This window comes from Bison bison, unplaced genomic scaffold, assembly GCF_000754665.1.
Source record: "Bison bison bison isolate TAMUID 2011002044 unplaced genomic scaffold, Bison_UMD1.0 scf7180017864484, whole genome shotgun sequence".
In the NCBI taxonomy this organism is placed as follows: Eukaryota; Metazoa; Chordata; class Mammalia; order Artiodactyla; family Bovidae; genus Bison; species Bison bison.
This window is the reverse complement of record NW_011495044.1, coordinates 1,099,944-1,106,832: the sequence shown is the minus strand read 5'-3', so window position 1 is coordinate 1,106,832 and position 6,889 is coordinate 1,099,944.

Below are 6,889 nucleotides of genomic sequence, written 5' to 3'. Positions count from 1 at the left end.
TAAGACTGGAGCAGGGCGGGGCAGACGTACTGAGATCAGTTAGGAGCCACTGTAGGAGTCCAGATAAGAGCTAACAGTAGCTTGGACCAGTGAAGTACTGCTAGAGATGAAGAGAATGGGGTAGATTAGAGGTGCTTTGGAGGTAAAGTAAACAGGATCTGGGGATGGTTCCTAGGATTCTGGTTGGCCTATTAGGTGGACAATGGTGCCATTCACCAAGACAGAGAACCCCCAAGAGAATGAGAACCGTGTGTTAGGTCTCAGACATGTTCAGGTTGAGGTCCTCTGAGAGATGGAAGTAGAGATGACGAGGCTGTTGGCTAGGATCCTCCTGGTCAGGAGAACAGGAAGTTCTCCAGGCTGGATGCATAAAGGTGTGAATCATCAGCAGATGAGTGGTAATCGAAGTGGTAGCACAGATGAGATCACCAGGGAGGGTCCACAATGAGAGGGAGAAAGGCCTAGGAATGAGCTCGAGGAACACAAGCCTTTAGGGGAGGAGGGTGACCCTACAAAGAAGCCTGAGAAGGAGACCAAAGAGACAAACCAGGAGAGTATGGTATCAAGGGACTCAAAGAAGCTAATGTTTTAGGAGTTTAGTAATCAAGACGATTAGTAAGATGAATGCTGGGGGAAAATGCCCATCGTGTTTTGTGGCATGGAGGACCCCGTTCAAATGTTATGCTCTGGGGAAGTTGTGGGAGGTGAAAGCAATGTTTGACTGAATGTCTGAGTGGACAGGAATGCCCAACGGCCAATGGTGGGAAGGGAGCCAGGGTTAAGGTTGCAGGAACAGGTTGGTGGAAAAGATCCAGGTAAGGTGCGGGGCAGGGGTGGGGTGGCTAGAGAACTCAGAGAAAGAGGGGATAACAGAGAGAGGCTGTCAAGGATGGGCAGGAGATGGGAGGAGGGGTGTTTCCTCTGAAGCAGCGAGGGTGGGGGGTGTAGGGAGATGTGTGACTGTGCTAGTAAGGCACTGGGGGGTTCCTGTCTGCAGCTTTAATCCTATAAAGGAGCAGGCCATGTCACATCTGCCAGCAAGGAGGAAATGGGCTGGTTGGAGGCTTAAAGAGAATGGTGAAGGTTGAAAACAGCCATTGCAGAGAGGTGGGTTCCAAGCTGTGGGGAGAAAGGTGTGGAGGGCCCGCGTGCAGTTAGCAGCTGTGATTTACGGGAACAGCACTCTGACCCGTGGGGTTACTTGGCTGCTTGAGCGAGCACAAGAAGGCGGACAGGAGGGCGCGTCTGGAGCTGGGGGTCTGCCAGACAGATACCATCAAAAGGCAGAGAGGCAAAGGGGCTCAGGGGATTGACAAGAGTGTAATTAAAACATTAGGCCTTGGCATGTAGGTGGGACAAGAAGAAAAGTGAAGGCAGGAGAGAGCGGGTACATTAGGAGAACACAGGCCCGCAGCGGGGAAATCTGAGACCCAACAGTCATCTCATCTCCAGGCTCCCTGAGCAAGGCGGGAGCAGCAGGTGCTGGGGTAGGGATGGTCGAGGCCAGTGTTGAAGGTAAGAACAGGGGGCCTAGCAGCCTGCTAATGGGGATGTAACGAGGTCAGAGCTGGTCTGTGAGCACTGGCACGGAAGGGACCCAGGCAGAGGGCAGGAAGTGGAAAAGACCACGGAGAAGTCCACTAAGCTGCAAACAGGCATGGCTGTGGGACTGGGCAGTAGGCAGGCGAATAGTCATTGTGCATGCATGCCAAGTCTCTTCAGTTGTGTCCGACTCTTTGTGACACTATGGACCATAGCCTGCCAGCCTCCTCTGTCCATGGAATTCTCTAGGCAAGAATAATGGAGTGGGTTGCCATTTCCTTCTCCAGGGGATCTTCCCGACCCAGGGATCGAACCCGGGTCTCCCGCATTGGCAGGCAGGTTCTTTACCACTAGTGCCACCTGGGAAGCCCAGGTAGTCATCGTGTCAAGAGCAACTTCAGTGGAGTGATGGTCCCAGAATGCACGTCACAGTGGGCTGAGTATGCACAGGAGACGGGAGAGTGGAGGCTCCCTGTGTCAACAGCTCTTGGGTTCGCAAGGATGGAGAACAGAGAAACGCTCCACCTCTCCCACTCTGGAGGGGCTGGTGGAGTCAAGGGAGGGGAGTTTTTAGGATGGGAGAGACTTGAGCGTGACGGAGAGTTGATAGGAATCAAACAGTAAAGAGGCTGCAAATGGGGTCAGCCCACTTGCCACTGGGGGGCGCACCTCAGGAGGGAGAAAGGAAAGAACAGACAGGGTGGGTTTCTGGATTTGATAATTGAGAGTGGGGGTGTCCCCACTATTTTCTCAGAGCTTGAGGGGAAGTCATCATCAGAGTGTTCTATTGAGATATTAACTCCTGTCTCATTTACACATACACCCTCCCTGCTCCCAGCCCTCTGCTCTCCCGCCCCCCGCTCCCCTGCAGAGTGACTCACCAGGCAGGAGTGAAAGGCATTAGCCAGGCTTTTGCGTTCCAAGGCCGGAGCCTTTTTCCTCCCACTCAACACCTGAGATGGTACACAGTTTTGTGGTGCTGGCGTCTGAGTTCTTTCTGACTGGGCTGAGAGACAGAACACCACCGAGTCTTAGGGAGTTGGTTCCCCAGCATCGAAGAGGGGGGCAGGAGGACAGGCGTTCCCCATCCCACTCTGGCATGCACCCCCACCCCCAGAAAATGACTATGTGTGACTGCAAACACCAAGGACTAAGGGCTGCGACTTTGAGGGTCCGTGAGGGAAACCCCCATAAAGAGCCAGGGGTGGGGGAGTGGCCCTGCAGATAGGGGACAAACAGTGGAAGCCCCAGGGCAGGGACGGCTGATCTCTGCAACAGCAGCGCCGGCCTGAAACAGACCTCAGCCTTTCTCCTCAAAGAGGACCACAGACTGAGCATCTTTGGGGCTGCGTGAGCCCCTCGGCGTTTTTGGATCACTGGAGGGAGGTGAAGGAGAGCTGTGAGTGATATGGAATTTTCACAAATCTGGTGGGTAGGGACTCAGGCTGAATTTAATTTGATTTAGACCCACTAAGAGATGACTAAGAGCTGTATTTACGTCATGAGTTGGAGCAGAATGTCCAGTGGGCCCAGGACCTGGACAAAGGGTGAACAGTGAGTGGGAGCTGACATCTGGCTCTCCCCCTACCCTGCCCCCCTGGGGCTGGAGCCCGGCAGACACAGACCTACCACGTGGTAGCGCTCGGCCTTCACAGATGAGCACAAGGACGTCCCTCCCCGCGAGGCCCAGGAGCAGGGCAGCAGGTCAAGTCCACATGGACCCCAAGCTCAGAGTTTGGCAGTCTGGACCGAGTCTTGGCTCCTCTCCTTCCACAGTGCTCAGGCACACACAGGCCCAGCCACCTGAGGCTCTCGTCCACATGCCCCCAGGGCCCAGGCCTCTGGTTCTTTTACCTCGGCCTTGTGTCTAGTCCCAGGCACTGGGCACACTGAGGTCTGGGCCGGCTGCTTGCAGCCAGTCTCATGCCCCACCTCAGCAAACACCTGAACCACGCATGGTTCTGAAAGATGGGCGAGCAGGGGGCTGGAGACCAATGGTTTGAGGTTCTGAGAACCCTGTGTCCCTGAGGGGGTTGAAGCAAGAGCCTGGTTGGTGTAGCATTGAGTGGGGCTGCCGACTTCAGCCACAGGCGAGTAAGGCCCTTGGCCCATAGGGCTTTCCAAGTATTAGGTTCACAGACCAGGCACTGCTGAGCTGAGGGAACTGGGCTGTCAGAGCTGCAGACCCACTGAGGCCCAGCCTGCAGGCAACAGGTCAGCAAACACCACAAGCCCCTCTCAGGCCAGGCCAGGCCAACAGAAGCCCCAAGTGTGGAAGAGATCTGAGGCTTGGTCAGGGAGCCTTCCTCACCTGGTCACTTATGTCTGACGGTCCCTGAGCACAGAAGGGGAAAATCTATCTTTTCAATCCTTTAATACAAATCTATTGAGCAGCTTTTGTGTATCAGGGCCCAGTACTGGCCACTGGGGTGCGGCAGTGGACAAGGCGGGCTCCTTCCTCCTGCCCTGTCCTCAAGGAACCCACCACCTTTAAGGTGGGGGGCAGACACAGATACTAACGGTGGTGACACCCAGGGTTTAGAGTTTGGGCAGGCAAGACCCCACTCAGCAAGAGGTTAGAGGTAGCTCCCTGGAGGAAGTGATGGCTCCAAATAGGTACCATTGTTTCCAGGGGACTGACCCCACTCAACATAGAGTCTTCTTATATATATATATATAGTGTGTGTGTGTGTGTGTGTGTGTGTGTGAAGCCACTGTCACTGACTGACATCTTTTTTAAAAAATATTTTATTTATTTATTTGGCTGTGCTGAGTCTCAGCTGCGGCATGCAGTATCTTTTTAGTTTAGGTCCATGGGATCTTCAATTGTGGCATGTGGGATCTAGTTCCCAGACTAGAGGAACCTAGAGCCCTAGGTTCCCAGGGCTTGAACCTAGGCCCCCTGTATTGGGAGTTCAAAGTCCTAGTCACTAAACTACAGGGAAGTCCCACAGAGTAAGTCTTAAGAGGTGTTTTTTATGACTATGTGTGACAGATTTTCGTGTGAACTGAAGCCCAAAAGTCAAAAGCTATCTCTGTCTCTTTCCCATCTCCTCCCCTCCTCCCTTGTTCTCTCTCCATCCCCACTCTCGCTCACCTCCCTTGGGATGATCTCTAGCCCCTTTCTATATTTCAAATTTTACAGGTTGCATTAGATGAGGGTGCAGAGGGAAGATGCCCTGTTTCTGGTCCAGTGACTGATTGAATGAGGTGCTGCTGCCTGAGAGGGGACTGCTGGGGGCTAGCAGATCTGGGGTGGGAGAGACAGTGAATTCAGTTTACCTGACCAACAACTGAGGAGTGGTCTAGAGAAGACTCTTGGAAATACTCAGAACATTGCTTCCCTGGTGGCTCAGACAATAAAGAACCTGCCTGCAATGCAGGAGATCTGGGTTTGATTCCTGAGTTGGAAAGATCCCCTAGAGAAGGGAATGGCAACCCACTCCAGTATTCTTGCCCAGGAGACCCATACCAGGGAGACAGATTTGGAAGTCATCAGCATTTGGTTGGTGGTGGTGGAGACGGCCCATGGGCAGAGAGCAAGAAGGGACAGTGTAGACAGATCCTGGGAGGAATAGGAGATGGTAAAAAAAGAGACTGAGAAATGGCAATCAGGGAAGGAATATAGGCCACTGAAGCCAAGAAGAACTGTTTTCACGAGTCAGCAAGGAGCAGGCATCACTGGCCGGAAAGTATACTTTTTTAAATTTAGAAGAAACCCTCCCCCGAAGCCTAAACTCACTCCACTTCTGAAAAACAGGCCAAAATGTCTAAAGATGCACAAAACTTGCAATACCTCCTCCACAGGACACCAAAATTATCAGTGGATAAAAAACCACAGACTAAGAATGTTCATTTTTGATCCGTTTGTCATCTGGAATCCGGATCTGATTGTTTGCCCAGAATCACTCCCATCCCCTTCTCACACACGAGGGGGCGCACACACACCGCCTCTAAATTCAAGTCCTGGGCAAAAGCAGGCAGTGAATTAGGTGGTAACCATAACTCCACTCAGCTCCTAGCCCCAGACCCCCCACCTCTACCTCTGCCCTGCACATCACATTGTGCTCCTGGAATCCAGGTGCTTCAACAATCTCCAGACTTTATTTCTCACCTGACCCTCAGACTCACAGAGATATCACAGAGACCCCACAGATCAGAGGCCCCATAGGGGTCCTCATCTGACCTAGGCAGTCAGGGTAGGCTCCCCATCTTTCATGAGTGGGGCAGGCAGGAGAAGGCTGATGTGATATGGACTGCACAGTAGATCTGAGATCAGAGGCTTTGGTGCCAAGGTGTGTCTCTTGGTTTGGAGCTCACCAAGTTCCTATGAGTTAGGACCTGTAGTAAATCTTTTGGTAAGTTATTGGTTTAGCCAGAGATTTTATAGGGTCAGCATTTAAGTTTGATATGAGGAGTCAGAAATTCAATACTGAGGTTTATATCAGGCTTGGAGGACACTATTTAGCGGTGAACTAAGGGCCAATTCAGGACCTGACTCAGGTCTACCCCAGTTGGCATTGTTGATTTTGGGGCGCTGGCCAGCCTCAGGTTGGGGCTGACATCGGGTCAGAGGAGTAGAGTGAGTATGGGGCTGCAGTGAATTTGTATGGAGCTTCTACAAAGCCAGTCTCATAAATCCTAGGTTCCAAGATTACCACTAGAGGTGAGTCAAGTTAGGGTCTTAAATGGCCCCTCAAATGGACGAGGTCTGAAGTCAGTATTTGTATTAGGGTCCTTTTCTGGGGACTCAATCCTAGTTCACAGCATGTTGGTATTGACCTGGGGCTGGGACTGCAGTATTAAGAGTTTTATGGAAAGGCTTGGGGTTCACAAAAAAGTGCTGGGTAGCTACCATAGCAAGGTAGCTATTGGACTAAGGTTCACACAGGGATTGGGGCTCAGCACTGGTACTGGGGTCCATTTAAGGACCAGAGTTGATGCTGGGGTCACGGTCAAGTAGAGGTGATAACGGGGTTTTAGCCTAAGAATTGGTATTTCAGTTTAATATAGGGGTTCAGATTAAAACTACTACTCGAGCCAATTTCACGGCAGATTTAGGGGTCTGGACTTACTATTGAGTTGGGGTGGGTCCGGGCTCAATAGCAGGTTCAGATCTCTATGGAGAGAAAATGGGGTCCTAGAGTAATATCAGGCTCACATTTGGATTGGAAGCCTATAGTAGGATCCGGACTTCGTATGGAAGTTTGGGTCTGCCCATGCTTATTATTGGGGTTCCGGTTCTGTACTGGGGTCCGGGTCGGTTTAGACGCGGGGTTGGGTTGCGGTCTCGGGCCTACGCGGCTCAGCAGCTCTACCAGCGAGAGTGCACGAGGGGAGGGGCGGC